Source organism: Lagopus muta, chromosome 2 (genome assembly GCF_023343835.1).
Source record: "Lagopus muta isolate bLagMut1 chromosome 2, bLagMut1 primary, whole genome shotgun sequence".
Taxonomy (NCBI): domain Eukaryota; kingdom Metazoa; phylum Chordata; class Aves; order Galliformes; family Phasianidae; genus Lagopus; species Lagopus muta.
Genome location: NC_064434.1, coordinates 96,092,377 through 96,119,977, shown reverse-complemented (window position 1 = coordinate 96,119,977; position 27,601 = coordinate 96,092,377). Strand labels below are relative to the sequence as shown.

The following is a 27,601-nucleotide window of genomic DNA, read 5'->3' as shown; positions in this document are numbered from 1 at the left end:
ATAATGAAACAGAGAAGGAATTCCAGATGCTGTATTATTCTACTGTAGTAGAAGTTCATCATTGGTTCTTAATATTTTAGAAGTGAAGAACTGTCAAAATGGAGCTTGATGAGCCGTATTCACTTAAGCAATCACATGCTTTCCCAAGTCAATAGTTTTGAATAGCTTTCTGGAACCTCAGATACAATAGTAGTACCTTGCAGAATTGTTTCCTACATTACAACAGACCATCCTCTTTGAGTTTATTTAAACATTTTGTACGTGCTCCCTACTTTGCCATCCTGAAGACTGCTGGTTACCCAGTCAACCTCAGTCCATTTTTATTAGAGATAATGGCTGCAAGTGGACATCTTGGTCTCACAAAGAAAAGTTGTTGTTCCTAAAAGAACAGCCTTGATCTTTTGTCTGAACTGATCTTAGGATGTTGCTGCCCCTTACAAAGAAACTCATCTTGTGTGACTGGATAAGAAAGGCAAAACTGGGGAAGACTCGAAGCCATTCTACTTTGACAATGGGTTGAAATCCTTGATTCTCCGAGGACCTATTATGTGAGATACTTTTTTTCACTGTTCTTGACATCTTAGCACTCACAACAAGCTTCCCCTGACCTAAAGGAAGCTGAAAATATAAGCAGATATTGCAGCAGAGTGCAGGTGTCCCAAGAACAGGCGACTGTATGTAACCAGGTACATACTGATAATTTTGGTTCTTCAGTGAAGATTGTACTGATTTCCAGTCATCAACCTAAGACTGAAGTCAAAGCCTGTTTTGTTTTAAATACATAAAAAAGGTTATTCTTAATGATGCAGTTCAGTTTGAGTAGTTTATTCCATACACATGCAAAGAGCGACTTCCGCCAGCCTACTTTTGCATGATCTCCCTTTAGAACTAAAACCCCCCTCACAACGGTGAGAAATATATTACCATTTTCCCATTGCCAATAATGTTGCAGTTTATAAAGTATTGATGCAAAAAGAAGAAGCTCATTTGTGGTGCTGTATTTCACTGTGAGTCTACTTTGTATTCTCTTTTAATAAAATCCAGGTGATTCTACCTTTCTAACACAGCATGTGCTCACTGTCAGCTTTGTGTTTCGCAGACACTACAAGAGAAGCCTTATGGAAATGGATTTGTGGACAAAAGCAGGAGAGGAAACTACATTTGCAGTTAATAAAAGCATCATTTGCAGATGTCCTGGCAGTGATCTCGGAATTTGGAAATACACATCTCCTTGTCAGGTAAGGCAGTTACAGTGATTATTTTTAATTATTTCTTTTTTACTGTACAATATACTCTCTGTACAATGAAAGAGGAGCTTGCAAGCTGTGTTTTAAAAAGAAGAGGGTTTGCCAGCTACGACAGTAGTTAAGGGAAGATTTAAATGAAGTAATGTGTTTTTCATCTTTCGTGTCTATAATTAGTTAACACATGGTGAAAAAGAGTATATAACACTTTTCTCCACAAAAAAAAAAAAAAAAAAGAAACAAAATCAAGAAAAAAGACAGCACTGCAAACCCACTGTTTTGTTAGCTCATCTTTTAAGAACCTGCTTCCTGTTTAGTATGCATGTAATGACAATGCAGTCAACTGAATAATTTAGAATATAGATGACAACTTTTCAGGAGAGGTTTTTATCAATGTCAGGCAGCTTCCTGTTTTTGACCATATAAAAACAATACAGGAATCACCACTAACATTATTAGTTTTGGATCATCTTCCTGCTGTTTGGAGGGGAAAGCCTCATTTTTTTTTTTCTGGCAGTGAATTGGCATTGTTACTTTTAGAACCCCCTGACTGTAAATGCTGAATTAATTTATTATCATAAAAGACAAAAAGCCCTGCATTGTGCAGACACTGCTAAAGTTGCAAAGCCAGACGCTCCTGGGAAATGGTAGAATCACATTTGTGCTATCTTAATTTTGGAGGTTATTACTTTTGTGTTCTTAAGTGTAGATGACACCCTTAATGATAACAACAGATCTGCTTTCCAGTTATGCCATGTCTACTCACAAAAGTCCCAAAAGCAAGAATCCATTCCCATTCAAATCATTTCACTTTGTTGAACATTTTCAGTGGCAGTTACATGTATGTGTAAGTAAGGTTTGTTTTAAACGCTCACATGTGTAGCTGCACACAACTGCTCTGCATTTTGGGATCCACACCAATAGCTTTGCTGAGGATAATTTTAAGTTAAGCAAAAGTCTAGCCCTTCACTTTGTTATGGTGTACACAGATAGCAAGTGCAAGCATCTATCCTTGCCTTGTATGAAATGCCTCTGTTGAAGACAATGAACAGCTCCAAGCAAGTAAGAATTTCCTATTCATGTATTTTTTTTCGTGTTGTGACCTACCCTTTCACTTTATTCAGGGAAGGATATTTATATTTAAAAGCACCTTGAAATGAAGGCAAAATATCACCGAACATTCAATTTTCCCTTCTACATACTCGTGGGCATTTCTTCCCCATCCTTTTCTTCAAGCCTTATTGTTTCCTATTATCCACCAGTTTTGTGTAGGTACATAAGGTGCAGAGCTGTACAGTATGCTGTTGGTTTCAGTAATAGATTTAAATTTAGAAATTTTCTGATTGGAAATAATGCCATTATTCATGTGCCCTTGTACTAACTCCCAGGCTGCTATCTGGTTCTCTTGATATTATTAAATTCCTGATGCACATTATCACGGAGGTCAGTGCAGAAGGAAAGATATTACACAACTCTCAAGAACAAATCTTTCAAGGAGAAGATCTCAGACACAAAAATGTTATATCCTAATCTTGGCGCAACATCTACTGGCCTTTTACTCAATTTAAATATATACACTGCTCCCTTACTAGGAATTACTTATAGCTAAAATATCTACATTTATTTAGCATGCCTAGTGTAGTAATCAGAATACCTGGTTGTAGGAATACAAGAACAATGGATTAATGGGCTAAACCTGGGAAAATCTCAACTTATTCCTATTTTTGAAGTTACATGGAGGATTTTCACTATCTTAAATTTGTTTGCAAGTAACCTGCAGAAGTAAATACGTAAAGACTGTGATCTAAATCCAGAATTAGCTGAATGGTGGCAGTCAGTTTTCTACAGAAATACAGAATATTGTGAATATAGAACATTCATAATTTTATTGACCCTTTAGACTCACATTTAAATTTTTAATTTCTCACTAACTTAATTGCTACACCTGAGAATTATGTATAATGTTCTCTGTCAGAGAGGGTGTTGTGAAGAGGTAAAAGACTAAAACTATATCAGCACAAGAATCTATGAAGGAGTGCAGAGTAAACTTAGAGATGCTTCAGGTAGCCTGGATACCAAAAATCACATCAGTCTGCACTGAGCTCCTTGCTGTGGCTGAACACCTCCTAGTCACCAAACTTATTCATGCGTCTCTGTATTGCAGTCCAGCCACTTCTGTGACTGCAATGCAGGCATAAGTCAAGGCTGACATAGTCCCCTTGGAAATGGAGAAGTTGTGCATTTGCAAACGGTATGGCTTGGGACAACAAGACATCAGCTAACAGCAGTTAAATGGGACAGGATCACATGTATGCTTCTTTTAACACACCCAGATGTACAATGCTGAGCAAATATAGTGAGTGGCACACAGCCCTGTATGAAAGATGATAAGGGATGGAGATTAAAATATTTTATTTGCTTGAGAGGAAAGGACTTACTGACACAAGACAGGAATTATGATGAGATCCTGTTTGCCACGCAAGTACATAGCTAGAAATCAATACATTAAAATTGCTGTGACCAGAAATTAGATTTACTAAATGAATAAAATTCATGAATACAAATGGCTTTGTGTCATGCCTTTGCATGACTGATGTAATACTAAGTTACTTTTTACTTTCTCTCAGAATGACCCCTTTGAAACAAATATTTCTATTGTAATGCTGAAATATTGGTAGACTTCTCTAATGAAACAGTAATACAGACTTAGTAATATAAATATTGATTAAAAATCTTGAAATACACGAAAGTATGCAGATATTCACTTGTGCAATGTCTTTACTGATAGCTTGTTAAGCAGCTTCGTTGGGAACATAAATTTTTTCCAATCATTTCATTCATTATTCCTTTCCCCATAAATATCAACAGCCCCGCACTTGCAGCGGTTATCGTAATACTAAACAGATAAAAAGATTTTCTTACCAGCATAATGACAGGAGTTACTCTACAAAAGATATAAAGATGAGGAGAGAAGCTTAATGAAACAGAAACATAGCAGACAGTAGCAGGAGTGTGTGAAATTGCAGAACAAGGGGAGACACACGAGTTTCTGACTAGATTGCTAATAGAGTCGAGGAGCTTTGGAGAAGGGACAAGAGAGGAAGAACTATAAAGTATCATTATCTGATAAACCCAGCATATCTCATGCTAACATGCCTTTATCCAAATAAAGGACAGAAAGCCCAAATGACCTGCTCATGTCAATCAGCATTGCTCTAATAGCTCTAACGACAACTGTTTGGGCAAGCAGAAGAAAATAAGCAGAATAAAAACAATGAAAATAAAATGTCTCTACCCCTTATAGATTAATTTCAAATTGATCACCCTGTGATGGCCAATGAGAGCTGACAGAAAGGCCATCAGTCTGTGGTACAAACATGAAGCATGTTTGATCTATGCATACTTTTATAAAGCACATTTTAGGGATATTTCTTTTCTTTCTTCCTTCCCTCACTTTTTTAGGATCTAGATGCAGGAGTGCTAATTCAGAGATTGTTTTCCATGTCAGAGAAGAAACAGAAATATTCTCCAGGTAGTGCTGATCCCAGTAAGAAGTTAGAGCGTATGCTTGCAAGTTAGTGGGGAAAAAGAGCTTCAGTCCATATAGCTGTGTTATATTGTAAAAATATTTCTGTCAACCAGCAGAAAACATGCTATTCAAATTATCTGCTTTCTTATAAGTCCTCACCTAAAAGCTCAGATCTCATCTGAGCATACTAAACATGCAGTTGTTTGAGGACTTGTTTAGTCCTCAAGGCAGAGTTATGTTACAAGATTTTCATTACCAGCAGATTAAAATGAAGTTTAATGCATATTTGCTCTTGCCAGTGCTGAACTCTCATCAAAGAGGAACAGCACTTTCCTTAGCACACTTTCTTGTGCTGTGCTGCTAGTTCAGTAGCCAGTAGTAGTTACTGTGCTCTGCACCAAAAGAATGGATTTAGGAAGAAGTTCTCCTTCTCTGACAACGGAAGCACGCTATTGCTATTTTATAAAAAAAAATAATACATTAATAGAAACTGGGGTTTTAACTTTTGAGGATGCAGTCAGTATACAACTGTGGTTGACTTTCAGCACAGCTGGTTTCAAAATGGAATTTCAAAATGGGATTTCAGAATGAAATCTTTCTTCAAATAACTCAAAGAATGGTTAACAAGAAATTGTATTTTAAGCCTGACTACAAGTCATTCCTGAAATTGACCCCACATTTGATAGACAAAATCCCTTTGCGTTTACCTTTGTCTTTGCCTTTCTGACTGTAGCAAATGTAGATCTTTCCCAGGAAACATACTCAGTTTGACCACTGCAAAACTAAAGCCTTCTTTAAAACAACGAAGAAAATGGTTTCACTAAAAAATGAAATAATTATATTGATTAAAGTCACTTGTTTGAAATTATTTGTTGAAAATGAATCTACTTTAAGTGAAAACTCCCATAAAAACCCATAGGAGAAAATGTGCGGGCATAGTATGATTAACTGTCATTCAGAGACAGAGAGTAGAAAATAAGAAGCTACACTTTATTCAAGCTCTAAGCTGAAGTCTCCATAGTCTCAGCTGGAAATTTTGCTAAATTTATCAGAAGCAAAGCACTGAACAGCTAGGAAACATGAAAATGGCATAATTAGACTTCAGAATTTGCATCCCAGCGATGGGAGCAGAGCAGCTCACCACCCTTTGAAACCTAAGGCTCATCTCAAGAAGTATTGCAAACCAGAGCAAAAAAAAGTATCACTAACTGGACACATTTGTATTTGGAGTAGTTAAAATGGCAGGGCTTTGTTTAATCATACATTTGAAAGAGATATAGCCCAAACCACCTGAAAATTTGAAGCATATTACAGGATTTTTGTTTGTTTTCTTGAGTTTCTGTAGACATTATATACTGAGGCGATTTTTTTTTAGAAAGCAACAAAAACCAAAACATCAAATTATTTAAATCTAGCAAAGCTTTTTGTGACACTTTCAGTGAAGTGGTATCTCTGTGGTACTGAGGTTATGACACACTTTCTGAAGGGTGTACTAAACCATCGGGTAAGACTTTGCACAAGAGTTAGATCCTACTGATGTCCTAGATTAGCTGTTCATATTTTTGTTTTGATAAAGAAAAAAAATCTGTTTCTGATGGAAAGCTCCTTCTATTTTTTGTTCAGTTTTTCTTCCTGAAGTAGATATTGAGAAAAAGGCTACTTTGGAGAATCTGTGGCACTTTTTAAAATGTACACTGAGGACCTGGAGCTTCTTATGAAATCAATACCTTGTGCTAGCTATCGTCACCTACTCTGAAAATCAAGTCATAAGTCTTTATGACATCTCAGTTCTCATTGTCCTGATTGTACTGTATGGAGCTGATGAACATAGCAAGCTTGTTTTGGTTAGTTGTATGTCTAGAGATACTGGTGAGAGGAACTGGATAGCTGTGTAAGTAAAGTCTGTAAATCAATATTAAAATACAGTAGGGAAAAAAGTAAGAAATAAAACCTGCAATAGAGTAGAAAATACCTTCTGCTTCTACTAGCGTTTCTGAGCTGAAGAAATGTACTCAGATTTCGGTAGAACAGCATTCTGTGCTCTATTAAAAAAGTATCATTATCATCAAATTACATTTAACATAAATTCTTCCTTAGGATTCCCTGCAGGAATAAGGTGGCCTAGCTAACAAAACCTCACCTTATCCAATAAATATAATCCTTTTTCAAAAAATCTAGATAGGGCACCTATTTCTGCCATCTTTGTGGTTGAACTGCCAGTACACAAAGGTTTCTTTGTACCCTAGGATTACTTGGTTGCAAAAGTATTTCATTACCTACAGGACAATACTCTCCTTTCATGACTTGTAAAAAACAAAAAACAAGAACAACACATTGCTAAACACAGAAACCTATACAAACTCCCATAGACACACCACTTCTATGCCCTTTGCTCTCCTCTCCACAGGACTATCATATGAAGGAAGGAGCATTTGCTTCTTTTGCTCCTCCTTTTGCAGTCTTGCAGGAAAGAAAGGAGAAATTGTAGGTCACTTGGCAAGATGTCAGTTCATCACTACTACAAGATGTGACTGCCCCATTTGCAAGAGGCTACGGTTGTTTGGGGCCATATTCTGCTTTATTTGTGGCATATGGACATGTAAAGACTGTCCTATTCCTGTATAACCATATGGAGCTTCGGGATTAGATCTCCAGCTATGCACTGTTGATGTTGTTGTCTTGAAAATGCACCATTTGGAAGATCACATGGAAAATCACAGAACAGAGCACTCACAATCTGTAGTCTACAAAAACTATGTTAGTGGAGCTTTACTCCTTCCCCTAATATGCTTTTGCTTCTCATTTATCAATCCTGCCTCATGAAAACACTGCAATACAGACACATATTCATCTTTCTCATTCTCTATGCAGTGCCACAAGGAGCACAAACTCCCATTAACACCCGTGAAACGCCTGTGGTTTGGGGCACAGATGAGGCAATCCAGCAGACCTTCTCCAGGAGCACGGGGCCATAGGCTTACTAGCTGGCAAAGCACTTCACAGCGGTCCTTGGGGTGATCTAAAATAATGTGCGTCTAGACTGAATAGATCTTTTTCAGCATCCCAGTGGGTGCTGACCCGCTGACAAATGCTAGCACTAAAATAGGCATGTAAAGAGTCCCACTGGAGTAGAAACTGTTCATTGAGCAAGCCTTATGCACAAGAACTGCAACTTAAACTGTTGCTAATTAAGATGAGAGAGAACTTGGCTCAAAGGAAGGATTCACCAAAATCACACAAGTGGATTCTCAGGTCAGGAATTGTACTCATGCCTGAATTTACATGGGAAGTACACTCCAAATTTAGGTATGTAATAGAAATGAGTGATAGAAAAAATACCCAGAAACAGATACCTTTGGTGTGCAAACATACCTATTAGCTAGCACCTGGCCACCTACTTATTGTTTTCCCATATCTAGCCCTCTCCTTCAAACCTGACATCTTACATTAAGACAATAATTTTTCTGAAAGACACTTTCTATCACTTATGCATCAAAAATATACTTACAAAGAAAGTTATGATGCTGCTTCCAATGTAGTGGTCAGAAATCCAGTAAGGTTAACCAACTGAGGAAATGCAACTCAATTGGGTTACTGTTACATGTCTGCTTTTTAGTGCATGAGACTGATCAGTTCATTAATAGGACATACTAAAGAGCATCCTTCAGACATTCACCACAGTCTGTAAATGCACACATACAATAACATAGATACAGTTATGCTAAGGGTATGGGGGGCTTGGGTACTAGCATTATGAAATAGAAAGCTCACTTCCATTCCCGCAGCTTTCATAACTTGGTTATAATAAAACAGTTGTAGGGAACTGGCAACTTACAGTCTGTGTTTGTAAGAGAAGGAGATGGCAAATAACTAATGTTCTGTTCTCTGCACCAAGATTGTGTTACATTACAAAACCCTTCCCTATTTTTGTGTGCAATTGTGCATAGAATTAAAATAGTAGCCTACCTTAACACTTTCCAAACCCTGTTCTTTTCTGGCTGCCTAAGCGTAGCGTATAAAATGTTTTCTTTTTCTGCTTAGGATTATGAGTTGTCCTGAGTATTAATTTTGGAGTTAAAAGGAAGGAAAGGAAAACATAGCAAAAAATTTTCACTAACCAATATTAATGCCAGGTTGACAACAAAATTGCTTTCTGTGCAGTTGTGGTGATTCAAGCCTGGGAAGAAATATGAATAGTAGGATACTTTGGAACAATATTTGTTTAGCTTTTGTGCTATTAAGTCATTTATTCTCAGTTCTGTTCTCAGCTGGCTTTGCTTTACATCATCTCATCACTAAAGAGAAATCCTACATAAAATTCTTCTTCAAGTGGTACTTTCTCAGCAAAGGACTCTTGGACTTCATTTTGTGGCCAAGATGGACTTGCTAGTACAACAGAACACCCTTTTATTTGAATTTATTGAGCCTCGATGAAGGCTGGTAATTTCCATTTCCCCCCTAAAAACCCAGACCTACTTTCCTTTAAAAAGTCTGATCTTTGCATTCTGTCCCACTCCTGTGCACCTCAGTTTCTATAATCAGCATCTTATATAAGAGACCCAGAACTGGGAGCAGTTATTTATCAGTTTTCACATGCCCTCACTTTCTCCCCAGAGAGCACTAAAATAATGTAACAGATCCACACTTGGTACATGAGGACTGTTGTGGCAGACAGCTTCCTCTTGTCAGATTGAACCCACCACTGCCCTAAAGGGAATGATGCTTGGGAAAGAAAACCCATTTGTGCTGTTTGTACCATGGGTTCCCTGTTCTGCTAGTCACAGAAATGCCGTGAGACACAACAGGCTCCCAGGATGTTCGTGCATCCCCAGCCCTGAGCCATAGAGTAGCTCAGAGTTTATGACATTTACAAAATAAATGAAGTACAGAGAAACGTTCTCTCCAGGAGCAGCAGCAGCATGGAGGGCTGCACCTCACATCCTGGAGTCAGAGATGGACTGCCAGTCGCATGCCAAATGCAGACAGGGAAACAGCACATAGCCACGTTATTCCTCTCTCTGCTAACGCCCTATTTTTTGTTCTTTTTTTCCCCCACAAATACCCATGCTCAGTACAGGAAAGCGAGAAAGGGGGCATTGCACGCAACTGGAGACACAGGCTCTTCCAACTTCACCCTGGGAGGCCACTCATGCATTTTATTATTTGACTGTTTATTTTCAGGTGGCTTTTCCACAGCCTTGTCACTCAGCTGAATTCTAACCAACCTGGCAGGTTTTTACTGCTCCCTTCCTAGTTGCTGGTGAAACCACAAAGTCTGTGGGATTTATAGGCAGTAGCTCCTATACCTGGTACCTGCAAGTAGAGTGTCTTCCCAAGGAGAGGAAGCCTCACTAACAGCTGCTTCTGTTTGAAGTGTCTGTGTGTATCTAGGCCCTGCTCCATCACAGCAGACCAACACGCACTCAGTGCTGGGCACATCCATGCTGCTGTCACTAGGCTACACAAAGAAATGTGTATGCTCAAGTCTTTGGGGCCTGGATGGCCTTAAAGCCCTAGTTTATTGTTCTAGCAGGTCATGGAGTTGTTGTGTAGCATCCAGGTTGATGATTTACAGAGCAGCCGAAGAGAAAAGTTGCAGCACACAAGTACTCCTGCAGTGAAAAAGCACAGAACAACCTAATTGATTCATTCTGGAGAGGGGCTTTTGCAAGTGGATTCACATTTATCCTTTTTAATAAGCACTTTGGTTGCAGAATTTATCAACCCAGCCCAACTTTCCCTCTGCAAAGCATCAGTGGATAGGAGTTGCTTCAAGAAGTCAGCAACGCATGCCCTATGAATTGCTGTTATGCACCATACGGGGTACAGTGGCTTGCAGCAGCCTTCTAGTGATATTCTCTCCAAACTGCTTCAACCCATTCCTTGTGTATTGCCTATACATAGCATGCCAAGTTTTTTTTGTTTCTCTCCCTCCCCCCCCCCCCCCCCCCTTAAACAAATCTCTATTTGACTTTGTTACAAGAAGTTCCTTTGGGGAAGGAGATGAAACTATGTTAAACCAGAAAGCTGAAAGGGTTTCTAGGAGAATGGAGAAGTTTGGCTTTTTTTTTTTTCCTTCTGCAGAAGAAATACCCACTCCTTATCGCTGAGCATTTTTTGGTGCAGACAATTCAACATCATACTTAGAGCCTTGTTCCTTTGGCAAACCATTTCTTTAGCAAGATGCTGTAACCTAGTGCCCTAAGAAGTCAGCCATCCCTGCACCTCGCCAGGTGAACTTCACTCTGTTTCCATTCAGCTTTTACAGAAAAACTCTGAAGTCTGTTCAAACCAAATTGGAGGACCTCATTTTTACAACTCAGACAAAATTAGTCTTACTGCTAAGGGAAATCTGCTTGGTTGCTGGAACAGAAGCAGAATGCAGCACTACCAGCTTGGGGCATCATAGCTATGTGTGGGAGTTGTAGCATTCAGCCTCATAGCTGCTCAGTGAGCCACTGCTTGAGTAAGATAACCCAAACCATTTCCTGATGTTTCCCTAAATTACCTCTCTGAGGCTTCTCCTCCCCCTTTGGCTCAGTGGTACAAGTCTCCTTCACTTTTCATCTCTTCAAGAAATGTATAGTTTTTTTCTGAAAGGGCTGAAAATTTACCTCAGGTTTTTGCTAAACAGGAGTTAGGCTCCTTCATATTTTTATTCGCTCGTCTTTTTCAGGGTTAGTCTACAGCAACAATCAATAGATGCGAATTTGAAATGTAAAGCTATCTGGTGACATCACCACATAATCCGTGTCATAATAATGTTCAGTTTTCATCTGACCTTCAGAAATCAGCAGATTCAATTACTTGTAGCATTTGCTGAAGATCCTCCGGGGATCTCACCATAAATTATACTGTATTCTACAAATAGATATGACAACACTAATCAGCAAATTAAATGACAGCAATCATTCCTGCAGAGATACTTAAACATCTGATTGAGCCAATATATTGGACTTTCACAGCCTACAGCTTTAGCCTTCAAGAGATGCTGCTCTCATGCATAAGATGCTGGCCTTGCAAACAGAAATGTTTGGATTACTTAAGATATTTAATGAAGAAGAAAAGACTGATGTCTCCAAGCAAACACTAATGGACATTGATGGATGGTGATTGCAGTCCCTTCATAAATATTTTGCCCTGTTGTTTCCACCCATTCAACTTCACACAGTTTTACTGGCAGGTGACTTGGGTGTGACAAATTCCAATAATCATTGGGGTAAAGACATGGCAGAACAAGCACTGCACTCACACAGAGGTGTTGCCTTCTCCCTTGCCAGGTAGGCCTATGGGAGTACTTTCTGAAGGTGCACTCAGTAGCCTACTCAAGTGATTTTAAAGTGAACCTGAACCAGTCTTCATCCCAACTCTACCCTCCTTGCCCTAATAAGCTACAGAAGCCCTTGCTTTTTAAAGCCCAGTGTTATCAGTCAGCTGCTGCTGGGGCAGCGTCCTATGTGTTTCATGCATGACACAGGCAGTTCAGTAAGTGCAAAAATACTAGCCTGAGAAGGCAGGATGCAAAAGAGCAAAACTGTTGGTGTCAAAAAACCTTTTGGAAGTCATAGAGCAAGAGAGAAAAATCACCAAAACTGTAGGAAGGTACAGGGACTGGTGCGCAGTAGGTAGGCTGAGACAGGCACTGATTGCACTGCAGAGCAAGACTGCAGTTGAGACCACATTCTTAAAACTTCAGGAGAAAGAAGTATGCAGGAATCTGAGGCACAGCTCTTCTGGGAAGGTCAGCCAAGTGAACACTGAGATGCATCCTGTGCTTACAGGCCGTGTCACCTTGATTTGGACCCATCCATAAGCCTTCCATTACAAGCAGGTGCTGCAGGAGGTGGGGCCAGCATGTATGGAGAGGTGTGATCACAACTCCTACTGCAAGCTGTTATTTTGACAGCTCTATTACAGTCATATAGAAGCAACTCCTGGGAAGTGTGAAGTACTGCAAAAAAATTCCAGGAAAATCATCTGTCTTGCAATATGCCAGCTTTCACTGAGGAAGAGGACTAAATACCAGTGAGAAGACACATAGAGTTCTTTCTCAAGTTGGGAGGGAGTGTTGATCCGCCTGAGGGGAGAAAGACACTACAGAGGGACCTGGATAGACTAAGCAACAGGCCAAGGTTAACTGAGTTTCAATAGGGCCGAGCGTTGGGTGCTGCATTTTGGTCACAACAGCATCAGACAACCCTACAGGCTTGGGGAGGAGAGGCTGAAAAGACACCCGATGGAAAGGGACACCTTGGTGTACTGATGGACAGTCAGCTGAATACAACCCAGCAGTGTGCTCACGTGGCCAAGAAGGCCAGCGGCATCCTGGCTTGTATCAGGAATGCTGTAGTGAGCAGGACTAGGGAAGTAATCCCACCCCTGCACTCGGCACTGGTGAGGCCTCACCTCAAGTACTGTGTTCAGTTTTGGGCACCTCAGTACAGAAAGGACATTGAGGTGCTGGAACAGTTCCAAGGAAGGGCAACAAGACTCGAGAAAGGCTTGTAGAATATACCCTACAAGGAGCAACTGAAGGAACTGGGGCTGTTTAGTCTGGGGAAAAGGAGGCTGAGGGGAGACCTTATCGCTCTCTTCCAATATCTGAAAGGTGCTTACAGCAAGAGCAGGGTTGATCTCTTCTCACTGTTGACAGGACAAAGGGAAATGGCCTTAAGTTGCATCACAGTAAGTCTAGGTTGTTTATCAGGAAAAACTTCTTTACAGAAGGGGTTGGTAAGCACTGGAATAGGCTCCCTAGGGAGGTGGCTGAGTCCCCATCCCTGAATGTGTTTAAAAGCTACCTGGATGTGGTGTTCAGGGACATGATTTAGCAGAGGATTATTAGGGTAATTTGGTCAGGTTGTGGTTGGACTTGATGATCTTCAAGGTCTTTTCCAACCTGATTCTATGGCTTTTGGCCATAGCTAGTTATGATCCATCTGGAAAAACACTTTCTTCTCCTGAATAACTTTTTGCCCTGCACATGAATGCTGAAGATCTCTCTCAGTAATCCAACAACATGCCAGAAATGGATATACCTGGAACTTACTAACTCTAAACATGCCTCTCCCCTCAACCTACACAAGCTGCACATAGGATTTTGTGGCAACAACACCTTTTTTTAACTTTAATGTTTTTATACTGATCCTGCTCACTTATGTTAGCAATTTCCACAGATACACATATGCAGTTTTCTTTTATTTACCATTCCCTTGCAGCTTTGGAAAAAAGCAACAGAAGTACTGAGGGAAGAGCTCCAACTGTGCTCCCAGTTTCTGGTGAAAGCATTTGCTACAGTTACAGTTTGTAAGGAAACACAAATCACTTGCTAGTCAGGTATTGTGGAGCCCTACCCACAGGAAACGCCTGTCAAATTCTCCAGAAATTCATCATGGCTTTGTTACATTTTTCTTGACAAGAGCTATCCCAAAAAAGTAGATTTCATCCCTTATTATTGCAAATTGCTCTTCCAGCTGAAGTGCCTTTTGTCTTAAGCAATGTATCACAAGTTGGTACTGCACTCTGACAGTCAAGGTAGGCTCAATCAGCATCTCTCTTCTGTCAAGGGAATGCCCTCCTTCTGCACCTGACACTTCTTGTGAAGGGGCTCTCATAGCAAAAGGGAAGTTTTCCAACCTAAGGAGCAACACCTGAGCACTGCTGGCAGGAAGCACTCTCGCTGGCACTTTAGACAAGCTTTAAGTACTCTACAGATTGACATAGTTATTTTCTTTCTTCTACTTGCAAACCAGTGACGCTATCAATGCTTTTACAGGAGATCAGGTTGCAAGGACTGAGCTGTGGGAAGTAACATTGCAACCTGGTGTAGCAAATCCATATTTCAGAGGAAAATTTCATTTAAAAATAAAATATGAATTCATTCACCCTCTTACTTGCTCACAAGCAGCTGAAAACACACAACTTCTGCAGACACCAGGCTGCTGGTATCCAGGAGCTTTAATGATGCCATGGATAAAAAATGGTCTCTACAGACATGCCTGTCAGCTCCTTCCATTAGCAACCAGACACTGGCTTTGGAGATACCTTCTTACATTCATTAGGAGGGTCTTACATCAGTGAGGGTCAGCCTCTCCACCATGTCCCACCTGGTGAGGTATTAGGATTGTATCATTCTCCTGCGTGTCATGCATTAGGTGGCCTGAGAAGCTGCCTGTAAATGTGTTGGATGCTTCATTGCCTTCCCATGCTGGGCTGTGCTTTGATGGGGACCTCCCATTTTTTCTTTATGCTGTCTGATGCTGTTGCTGCTAGCTCAGATATTCAACCAGCTTTTGTAGCATGTCAAGGAGGTGGGCATGTATCTCTTAGGCAGAAGGTTGTGATTTCACTGTTAGAACAAATTTGATGAAGAATGAAGCTTTGTGGCTACCACCTTTCAAGCTGACATAGTATTGCTGGGGAAGTCATAATGATACTTTCTACTATAAACTGGTGCCTTTGCAAAAGCTTTAACATTTCACATCTAATAATTACTTCCAGTTTTTGACACCAGTCTCAGTTGATAGCATAGTCACCAGGTCAAAGAGCCTTCAGTATTTTACGGTGCCAGAAAGTGTCAGTTATATTCTCAAAGTTTAATTCTTCAAACCTCATGCATTCCTGCTAGCGAGCTTCAACTTCTTGCTTCCCAAACTCTTCCTTTCCTTGATGCTGTCCAACAACCTGGTTTCCTTAATGAGCATACTCAGCCTCTGCACTCCTCATACAGTAGCTCAGAGCATAGTCCCTGCAGGGAATCTGTTCTAGTGGTCATTTTTAGAGTATGCAGAAGGAGAGAACTTCACCCACACTCCAGAATAGACACTGAGACACAGAATACACTCACTAAACACTAAAAACTCTGTCCATCAAGAGGGCGATACATTCTTGCTCATAGCAGTGTACTGCTAGTACCTCTTAAACTGGGGTAGCTATCCTTACAAGTCCATATGGAATATGGGAAAATGCTTTTGTTTAAGCACAGCAGCTCTGCTCCTAGCTGAGGTGTTTTGAGAACCAGCACAACTGAAAATCATTTTTGTTTATTCTGTCCATTGCCTTGGTGCAGGTGGTTGAGGATGGACAGAGAGGCTCTCAGTTCTACAGAAAATGAACATTTTCCTTGCCTGTTTTTTTCATGCACATACTTCTATGGCGAGGCTTAGTGCAACAGGTCCACAGGCTTACCTAGGGCTTTGTAGGAGGCTCATCATACAATATTAATATTGTAAAAGCTACAGATAAGGCTTTTTGCTTTCTTTTGCTTTCTTCTTTTCCCCTTTTTCTATGTCCTCTGCAATCGGTATCACACTGTTATTGTGGATATTTATACAGTACCTCTTACATCTGGGAATGGTTACAGGGGAAAAAAAAAAAATCAAGATAAGGCAGATATTTTAACTATGGAACACCAATGAGAGTTTCATTTGTCATGAGCTGAAGTAATTAAAAGTCATTTCTGCATGTTTTGGATGAGGATTCTGACTTCAGTCAGGGCATGAGCTCTGCAAAATGCTTATTTTTATAGTTTTGACGTAAATTGTGGAATGTTTTCATTCTTAATTTGGAACATTTGCCCCAAGAGTTCCAAGTCTGTGTAGATAAGTCCATGCTCTTTTTTTTTTTCTCCCCTCACAACTTACATCCATGCACACTAAAATTGCAGTGTTGACTGCCCAGTTCAAGACAGGACTGAGATATCTATTTTAAATGTCAGTTTCCAACTGTTTCTGCCATGCCACTGATCCCAAGTTAGATGCAGTTTTACTACCTGTTAAAATCTGTCTTCTACTTTGCAGAAGAGCCTGTGGTCATCTGCATAACAAAACAAACACACACATCCCCCTCACCCAAATCCAGCACATACACAAAAATAATTTCATTGGTTATGTTTTTCTCTGGGGATGTTTAAACTGTCAAATTTGCTGAGCTACATTCCCCCCCTCATTCTTTCTCATGGGAGATGGTCTGTCATAGGGGACTCACAGCAAATTCACATTTTGAGATTTCCCACAGGATTTAATATTAATGCCATTCAGGAGACTTGAAAAAAGTTTCTTTTGAAATGTTAATATGCTATAAATGGCTTCTAGAGCTGGTATTGTTCAACTTTCACGACTGGTTCAAAATACAGTCAATGCCAAAACATCTGATCCCAGGATAACAAAGAAATAACGTTTTTCATGTCAATCACTGTCTCAGGGTATGTGCACACGGCTGCTAGTTCATTAACATTGATTTGAGAGAACAATTTCAAAGCAGCCATTATTTCACATTGAACTGGGAGCTTCACATTTCCAGCTGTAGCTTCTCTTGTTACTGAAAAGTCCTACTTGGCCACCAGAAACCCTTGAGAGCCATAGGGTGTATCTCACACTTTTAGAAGTGAACATGGGAAAAACAAACTGATTCTGTTTCGGTCTATGACACTGGCTAGGAATTAGTTACTATGAATTACAACACAAAATCTTTTTAAACCAGAAACCCTATCTCAAATTAATACACACTTTGGAATAGAGTTTATTGCATGCATGCCTTCCTGTAGTATTGAGTGCTTTACTATTGTTCTGTAGAGCTCTCCTCAGTCCCCATCACTTGTGTCTGTGAAGGAACCACGATGATCCAGTGAAGGATGAAGTTCAGGTTACATTTAGCAAAACAAAAGAAAGGCAAAAAAGGCAAAGTCCTGCCCTGGACACACACCACAGCTGCTCCCACACTTGGGCTAGTGCAAGTATTTTAGGCCCACATGATGCACCAGATCAGGGATGTGACCTGTCCAGGTTCCCATCTCCACCCAGTCATTTTTTTGATTGCTTCTGAGAAATACGTTCAGGAAATTGTATGTAGTCTGTTGTTTTAGAGCCACACAGTTGGAAGTAATAGAAGTAATACCTTCCAATCACCTAAATTTAGACTTAGTATTTATCATTCAAGAAAAGGCATTCATTATTAAATACATACCCTTTTTAAGCAAACACAGAAATGTCTTCGTAGCAATAGGGGTTTCTTAACAGACCTGTGTCTGAATGGGATATTGCTGTCTTCACTTCCTGCCTTACAAGTCTCTTGTTGACAGAGCACAGATTTAGCCAGAATATAGCAGCAGTGATTGCAAATACCTGTCTGTTAGTGTATCTGAATAGGCTCCATTTGTAATCAGATCCACAGTGTGGCTCAAATGGAATGCTGCCTAGTAAATTGGTGTAATTCACTGTAAGAAAGACTAGCCCTGCTCCTGCTGCAACCAGTGACAGCTTGCAATTTTGTCAGGGAAAGCAGGATCAGGCACTGTTGACTGCTGCCTGTACTCCTGCTGAGGTAGGGAACACTAGCCAGAAACATATCCTAAAATCATTGTATGAAAACATATTCCATCTCTTTTTCCCCCTTTTGTAAAAATATAGCACACTTTTAATTAACTACCTGTTCTCTGTAGCTCCTAGGGTTAGTGACTTAATAGCCTTCTCTAATTTAGAGTTGCTAACTTAGATTTTACTGTACATGTTATTATGTTTATTGATTTTTTAGAAGCATCATATCCTGCAGTCTTGTGAAAACAGCTTCCAGTTCCCCAATTAGGAACAGTCTCACTTACAAAGGAAGTGCAAGAATGCAGTAACTGCTGAAAGCACCAGTAAGATTACTGACAATAATTCTCTTCACTACAAATAAGTTATTTATTTGTGTAAAGAAGTCTCATGGATGTCCCAGCTTGACTCTCAAATGGGTGCTTTACATGCCCAACTCCTGCCCTTCAGGACATTTCTGGGCCGCCACCTCCCCACAGCAGATATGCTACACTGATTTTTATCATCAGATTTAAAGCATTATAAATGTAGCCACAGTTCTTAGGGCCATTCTGAAACTAAGTGTATATCCTACAGTACTTGCACCATCTGCATCCACGATGCTGAGTTGCTGGAAGCTGGTGTGGCTTGGACCCATTCCTTCTCTTGGCTGAGTGATGAGCGTAATATTATTTTTCCACTATCTGAAGGAGACAAATCTGGTGGCAGTTCTGTGATCATATTCTATAATAGGCTGCAGTAAGAATAATTTATGCCATTTAGCCATTCAGATCTTTTAACAAAAAGAGACATTAAAGAAAAATCCAGTTTGGAGAGCCGCAAGGATTAGTAATGCACCCAAAGGACATAACGTCCAGACACAAAAGGGTTAGATGATCCACCAGCACAGTTATGTCATCTGTTTCAGATTCAGGCATATACCATGTCTGTGTTTTGTAACAGCCATCTGGAAGCGCAAAAGATGAGAGACTGAAATATGTTTGTTACACTGCTCTGTTTTGTCTTCTTGCAAGTGTTGGAAATAATCCAAGTAATTTTGTCAGGACGGTATCTCTGATAAAAGCACAATTTATTCGCGATTGCAATGGCGGGCGTCCCACAAGTAGGAGCGCGCCTATGGACACAACATGACAGCCTTTATACCCTGTTTTCTCCCCCTTGCCTTCCCCCTCCCCTGTTTCCCCAATGGCTGGGTACTCCAGGTTCACAATCTTATCAGAAGGTTTACATTTGTTATTTACTTGTTATCTGGTGCCAGTCAGCAGTCATCCTGTTGTCTCCAAGATGTCTCGGTGCTCTCCTTGTCCTATTGATATGGTGATTTTCTTTAAAGTCATCATCGTTAAACAAAGAGCACTGGGGGATGATGTCAGGCCTTCCCAATGTCAGGCGCTTCCTCGGGCTGCCATGGCTTGTTCTCTGGTTTGCTCTCGTGCAGGATATTCTTGCAGTGTGTATGACAAAATGTACATATATACACATATATACAGCGTGTTCCTGGGAACTATGATAGCGGAGATCATAAAATAAAAATAATATTATACAATTCTAATGCAGAAACAACACTTGATTCCCACAATTCCCCCCTTTTTCTTTTTTATACATTGTTGATTTCTGCAATTCTTTAAGGTTCACTTTTATAGACATCGCCCTCTTCTTCACTTTCTTTATCTCCCATCTCCTCCAATACCATAATTTTATCCAAATGTAATAGCTCCATTAGTGCTTGCTTCAGTAGTGCTCTATCAATCACTCTACTAGTCCCCTCACAAAGGGGATAACACAGCAACCAGTGGCCATCAAGGCTGCTGCTGCTACTATCAACGAAGTAAAAGTGGATACAGTCACCCCTTTCCATTTACCAAACCAGAACTCCAACCATCCACTGACAGAAGTATCTATTCCTGATTTTTTTCTACCACTTCATTGCCAAGGGTGGCACCAAGCCCTTGCAATGCCTTCATTATTATGTCATCCAGAGCTGTGTTATTGGCATGAAGGTGCAACAACGGGTACCCAGTGTTACATATACATTCCTTTATCATATCTTAGGAGATCCTATTTTCTCAGGCCACCCTACTTGTGGCATATAACTGTCCTGCAATTCTCTTTATTGCACTCCTTGTATAATTTGTAAATCTCCATTGATTATAACAGATGTAGTTAACCCAATCTACATTCTTGTTGATCATCACCCACCAGGGCAGTGACTCAAACCCTGCAACAGTTTGATTTCTTGCCTTAAAATCATCAGGAACAACAAGAAGAAAAAAAGTTTAAATCCTTAGCTTACCCACATACCAAACAATATTGATATGTAATAGTGTTTGTCACAAGAGATACATAAGTATTTACATCAAATGCTGCACTCATCAAATCAACATTTCTAACAGTTACAAGAGCCCACATTTCTATCCTTAGATTCACAATTTTAAGGGTCCAGCTGATTTCAGTTCTCATTGTGTTCGAGGGACCTTCTTAACTCTAGTATGATGTATCCACAATGCTTTCACTGTTGTGTGGGATGTTAGCAGCGCCTGGAACAGACCTACCCACCTTGGTTCCAGGGGCGAATCTTAAAAGAGATTTGTTACATACATATTATCGAGCCACATCAAGGCCTTGGGCTCTAGTTCCTAGAACCAGTTTCTCCTTTTCTCAAAGCTATTCCTGCAGACTTATCACATGCTCAGTTAGTATTTCGCTCCCTACTTGGGTAGAAATTCCCTTTTGTACAACATAAGGCCTTCTGTACAGTATTTTGAAAGGACTTAACCCCTCTTTGGCTCTAGGTTTTGTTCTGGTACTAAGGAGAGCCAGAGGCAACAACTGTGATCAGGATAGTCCAGCTTCCTGTCCCAGTTTTACAACCTGTGATTTAATTAGACAGTTCATCTTTTCCCCCTGACCACTCACACAGAATCACAGAATCACAGAATCACCCGGGTTGGAAGGGACCCCAAGGATCAGGTAGTTCCAACCCCCCTGCCTAGCAGGGCCACCAAACATACACATTCAGATCAGGTTGCCCAGGACCCCGTCCAACCTGGCCTTAAACACGTCCAAGGACGGGGCATCCACAACCTCCCTGGGCAGCCCGTTCCAGGGCCTAACCACTCTCCTAGTAAAGAACTTCCCCCTAACATCTAACCTAAATCTTCCCTCCTTCATTCCTAGTTTAAAGACCTGTCAATGAGTCCCGCTAATTCTTCAGCTAAGATCCTCTTACCCCTCAGGGACAGGCTGCATGCATCAGCAGCCATCATGCCAGGTGCAGTGTAAATTGCCCCATGGTCAAAAAAGCCGAAATTCTTGCGCCTGCACCAGCTCTTAAGCCATCTATTGAAGAGCTGGGTATTTTGGATCCTCCCTGTACCTTTCCCTGACAACTCGCCTGTGGTCTGTGTGCTGTGTGCAATTGCCAATTTATTCCCAATGCTTGCTGACCTCTTGGACAATCTCTGCAATAAAACGAGTTCCCTGGTTGAAGGGTATTGTTGCAGGACACCCAAACCTTGGAATAATCTCCTGCAAAAGTACCTTGGTTACTTTCTTGGCTCTATTGGTCCTGCAAGGGAATGCTTCTGGTCACCCTGAAAGGGTATTGGTTAGAACTAGCATATATCAAAACCCTCATTTTTCCTGGCAGTTAAAAAAAATCAATTTCCAATTGTTGTCCTGGAAGGTTCCCTTTCCAACATGCCCCACTTGTACCCTGTTCCTGGTACTAGGATTGTACAGTTACTTTCTGGTGTCTGTACCCCCCATGTTTTATTATGTTCCCTTAGAACCAAATTCTATACAATACTAACGGGCACAACAGTGTGTCCATCTGGGTATGCACCCATCTGTCAGCTTGCTCTCTTCCGTTCATTAATTAGATTCCTATCCTTTCTAGAGTACCTTATAGGTTTTGACTAAGGTTCAGATATTTCAAGTTTACCGTCTGGAATTAAAGCCGTTCACCAATTTCTTTTCCTTCAGCTGCCTGTTTTGCCACCTGATCCATCATCATATTTCCAGTTTCCTGTACAGCGTCACTCTTCTGATGTCCTTTACAATGTATAACAGCCATGATGTTCTTTGGTAGATTTACATCATGCTGAATTTGTTTTCCTTGTGTGTAAACAATTCTTGCTCTTTCCAGATGGTACCACGAGTGGGTACCACCCCAAAAGCATATTTAGCATCCATCCATATATTTAAGGTTCTTGTCAAGGCAATTATTTCAGCCTTCTGAGTGGAAGTCCCCACAGGTAATGGTTTTGCTTCAATTACCTTGTCAGTAGCAGTTACTGCATGTCCTGCCTTACGGTTTCCTTGTCTTCACAAAACTGCTTCCGTCGATGAATCCAGGACTCCTCAGCATCGTCCAACGGTTCCTCCTGTAGCTCTGACCAACTTGCACAGACAGTCTCCATGCAGTCACACACTGCTGGCTTGGAGGCAGCTCTGCGTTGGTGTTCTGGGTGTTCAGCAAGTTGCTTCCTTCTCTTTGATCAGTTGTTCTTTCTGTTGAGAAACTTGATAGCCATTTAAATCAAGAAATTCAGCAAGCTCACAGTCTATTGCACACAGTCCTTTGTAACTGTAGCATCCACGTACTGCAGTAAAGTTCCACTGTGAGATGGTGAACCCAAATCTCAGGCTCACGAGTTGACCAGTTCTCAAAAATCACTGGGCTGTTCTCACAACCCTGGGTATCACTGTGCAGGTTAACTGAATTATTATTATTATTACTTTTAATTTAATTTTTTTTTTTTTTTTTTTTTTCTCCATATTTGAGTTTTCCTATTCAAAGGCAAATAATTTTAGACTTTCTTTGGCAAAACCAGGCAGAAAAAGGTGTACTTCAAGTCCAGAACGGTAAACCCCACCTGCTTATTCCTTAGCTTGGTTAATAAAGATATACACCATGAGTTGTATATATTCAACTTTTCTATTAATTGCCCTCAAACCTTGTACCAAACTATGGCTCTTGCCATCCAATTTTTCATTTGCAAGATTGGGTGTTGTATTTGGATTTCTATCCAATTAGTAATCCAAAATCCAAAAAGTTATTTTTATTTCTTTTATCCTCCTACAATCTTGTATCCTCAAAGGGCATTGCTTTACCCTGGTTGGGCTGGCTCCCATCTTTAACTTAACTTTCATTGGGCTGCATTTTTGGCTCTGCCAGGCATCCCTGATGCCTGCAATCCTGTGTATACCCAATGTAGGATTTACGTAACTTCTGGCAGTACAACATTGCTTTTCCCAGTTTGTGTTAAAGCCAGACTTAAAATTTTCAGTCCATTGCTCTTGCTTGACAAGTAGGTCCAATCGTCTCTACTGAATTTAATCTCTACATTCAACTATTCTAACATGTCATGCCCAAATAATCGTTTTGGAGAACCCGGCATGTACAAGAATTTATATATTCCTACTTGTTCTCCTAGCCTGTATTTAATTGGTCCAAAAAAAAGTAAACTTCTCTTGCCAGTAGCTGCTACAACTATTACAAAAATCATCTACGGGTAACAGTAAGACGCACCCAGAGGTACCAGAAAATAAACCTCTTCAGCCTGCTTCCCCTGCTACTTTCAGTCCTGGCAGGGTGGAACTCTCCCTGAGTCCTTCCAGGCTCCCCTTACCTCTTCTTCTAGGTAAGGACATCCCTGTTAACCTTGCTCAACTTTGCATTCCTCAGTTTGTTTTTCCCAAGCCCTTTTCACTTCCCAAACTCTCATCATCACAGCCATTACTAACATTGTATTTCAGTTTCACTCCCTTCTCTCCCCAGGCTTCCAGTGCTCACACTGATACCGGGTTTCCCCAGCTCTGCAGATGCCGGCTATTCTCACTTCCAATGTCCGTCCCATCCCCATTCACAAGCACTGCACCCTTCACATCACAGCGAGAGGCTCCGGCCCCCAGCTCTTTCTCCCACTCCAAGTTGTTCTTACAAGCCGCAGGGGGGGGTGTGCGGGGATGTGTTCTCGTGCCGGCCCAACTCTAATATCCCAAACTCACTGTTTTCCTTAACCTTTTTGCCATTCTTTGTTTGTTTGTTTGTTTTTCCACAATTCCACTATTTGTACCCTCAACTGCAATTCCACATACCATTAACAATTGCAATTCCGCATACCATTAAAAACTGCATTTCCACATAATTTCCACATACCATTAAAAGTTGCATTTCTGCATTTCCATATACCATTAAAACTGCGTTTCCACATACCATTAAAACTGCATTTCCACATAATTTCCACATACCATTAAAAGTTGCATTTCTGCATTTCCATATACCATTAAAACTGCGTTTCCACATACCATTAAAACTGCATTTCCACATAATTTCCACATACCATTAAAAGTTGCATTTCCACACAATTTCCACATACCATTAAAATTGCATTTCTGCATTTTCATATACCATTAAAACTGCGTTTCCACATAATTTCCACATACCATTAAAAGTTGCATTTCCACACAATTTCCACATCCCATTAAAAACTGCATTTCTGCATTTTCATATACCATTAAAACTGCATTTCCACATACCACTAAAAGCTGCATTTCCACATAATTTCCATATACCGTTAACAACTGCATTTCTACATACCATTAAAATTGCATTTCCACATAATTTCCACATCCCGTTAAAAACTGCATTTCCACACAATTTCCACATACTATTAAAAGTTGCATTTCCGCATACCATTAAAAACTGCATTTCCACATAATTTCCACATACCATTAAAACTGCAATTCCACATACCATTAACAATTGCATTTCCACATACCATTAAGACAGTTTCTCCCAGTGCCTTCAAAATCCACAAATCAAACTACACAATTCCTCAACTTCCACAAACACCCAGCACTTGGTCTCATGATTCGGGCACTCAATTATACAACTGGTCCCATTACTCCATTTACGTTCCTGGTTTCTTATTCAATATTCCCCCTGGCTCACCAACAATGTTTCTCCAGTGAGCCAAAATACAACCCAGGGGGTCTTCTCATATCACTTTAGACACCCCTTGTTCCATAACAGCCTCGTACACAACATAACATAACACAACACCTTCAGGACATAAACATTTAACAATCATAAAGACAGTGACAATAATCAGTACAATTTATCCTCAGGATCCTTCCTCTCTCTCTGCCTTCCTCCAGAGCTCAACCTTCCCTCTGTATTCATTTCCCACACTTGCATAGCTGCCAACCTCCTTCTCCAATAAACAACATGTCAATGATAAATATCATTTCCATCCATGAGTACAAATTAGGCCCTAGAAATTGATCTAATTGTTCTGCTACACTTATAGGATCCTCAGTTAAGGAATTTTTCTTGCAACTCCTAACTTCTCTTCTAGTAAAAACAGCAGGCATTACCGCACCTTTTTTCCCTTTGACCTAAGACTGCCTTAAGAGGACAAAGTGAAGTATTAGTAAGGTTAGTATTAGAGAAAGGAAAACTCTCCAGGTCCCATTCGCATTACTCCAACTCCCTCAGTAATCGAGAGCGCATCCTCTCTCCAGGACCCTGCACAGATCAGCAGCACCCACTCTCCTCCTCTGGAGAGGTCACCGCTGCTTTAAAAATTGCACTGCTTTAGAAATTAAAGGGGGGGGGAAGTTACCTAAGGGATCCCATTTATGATCTTTCTGCTTCTCTTTCCCATTTCCTTTGAACTTGGACTCCTCGCGAGGAACATTTCTTTACTCCTTGCACTCATTAAGCGACTTAAGCCAATTCTGTTTCAGAAAAAGGAGTCTTACTGTTTACATATAAATACAAAGTCTGATAGGCCCAATTTTCGTCAGACTCCTATTTTGGTAAAAAAAAAAAATGATTTTCCCTGTAGTGGCTCCCTACTGTATACAGCATTTAAACATCTTTTCCCTGTTCTTTTCCTAGTTTTGGGATTATTTTCCAATTTTGAAGCACTTCTCCCAAGGGGCTGGCTCTCTCTAGGCACCATTCCGGGGACCTTTTTCCCCTGCTCTCGGGAACTCCTATTACCCATCCCTCCAGAATGCTACTGTGAACTCCCCAGCTCACAGGTTACCACACTCTGATTCTCGGATTTTGGGCCCAATCCCTCAGGAGTACTATACTCCTATCTCGGATTAATAGGGGTGTACTGCTGGCACTTCGTCAAGTGCACAGGGTACCGCACACCAACAGTTCCCTCCCGAGACTCTTCCTTTCACCAACACAGCCGCTTCGTCCGTCCCTGGCCGTGCCCCTCGCGGGACAGCGGAACCGCAGGTCGGGACTCCGCACTCGCTTCGCACTGACAGCGCGTCTCAGTCACACACACTCAAGAGTCTCAACCGACCCCCAAGGAAAGAGTTAAATCCCCTTACCTTGGTCCGTGCACGAAGTTACCGGGTCGCAATGGCCAACACCCGTGCCTACCTGCCCCTTGGCTTTTACAGAGTCCGTCCTCTATGAAACAGTCTCGGTTTTTTTATCGGCCGTACCAAGGAGTCACCTCAGCACCCAGACAGGACCGCTGAAATCAGCGGGGTGCACCTATCCTGTGCAGGGCAGTAGGGAGACTCTCAAAGAGGCGATAAATCCCGGACGAGCCCCCAAATTGTTGGAAATAATCCAAGTAATTTTGTCAGGACGGTATCTCTGATAAAAGCACAATTTATTCGCGATTGCAATGGCGGGCGTCCCACAAGTAGGAGCGCGCCTATGGACACAACATGACAGCCTTTATACCCTGTTTTCTCCCCCTTGCCTTCCCCCTCCCCTGTTTCCCCAATGGCTGGGTACTCCAGGTTCACAATCTTATCAGAAGGTTTACATTTGTTATTTACTTGTTATCTGGTGCCAGTCAGCAGTCATCCTGTTGTCTCCAAGATGTCTCGGTGCTCTCCTTGTCCTATTGATATGGTGATTTTCTTTAAAGTCATCATCGTTAAACAAAGAGCACTGGGGGATGATGTCAGGCCTTCCCAATGTCAGGCGCTTCCTCGGGCTGCCATGGCTTGTTCTCTGGTTTGCTCTCGTGCAGGATATTCTTGCAGTGTGTATGACAAAATGTACATATATACACATATATACAGCGTGTTCCTGGGAACTATGATAGCGGAGATCATAAAATAAAAATAATATTATACAATTCTAATGCAGAAACAACACTTGATTCCCACACAAGCAGTAACATCACCTCTGAGTTCCACACAGGGCTATGGGATGCCTTCTAGCCACTAGCTTTGCACCACTCCTCTTTCTGAGGATATGGGAGAAAGATCTTCCAAACCACTTTCTGCACAGTGAGGACTCCAGCATAAACAGTGGTTGTGCTGGCCTTTCTTAGTGTCGCATTTACTGGAAGCTGAGACTTGTGCAGGCCTGGATGCCCTCCTCCACTGCAGGCTCAGGATGGGAATAATTACTGAAATGCAGTCTCTCCACCTGAGTTTCAGGTGATTTTCAGGCAGCATACTGAGCTGTAATATTTCCCATAAGGGAATATTCCCTCCACTTTGAGTTGTGAACATAGGGTGTG

General features: G+C 41.0%; 1 protein-coding gene and 1 long non-coding RNA gene across 2 annotated transcripts in view; one reads left to right on the top strand and one right to left on the bottom strand.

Moving 5' to 3' along the window:
- LOC125690185 (uncharacterized) overlaps positions 1-27,601 on the top strand; it is a 70,290-nt gene that overhangs the window by 13,015 nt on the left and 29,674 nt on the right. The window contains exon 2 of the long non-coding RNA XR_007375548.1: positions 1,100-1,238. This is a non-coding gene — a long non-coding RNA (uncharacterized LOC125690185). The remainder of the gene's footprint in view (positions 1-1,099; positions 1,239-27,601) is intronic.
- The window catches only part of PLCB4 (phospholipase C beta 4), a 241,677-nt gene that overhangs the window by 209,596 nt on the left and 4,480 nt on the right, over positions 1-27,601 (bottom strand). The gene's annotated exons all lie outside the window — the stretch shown is intronic.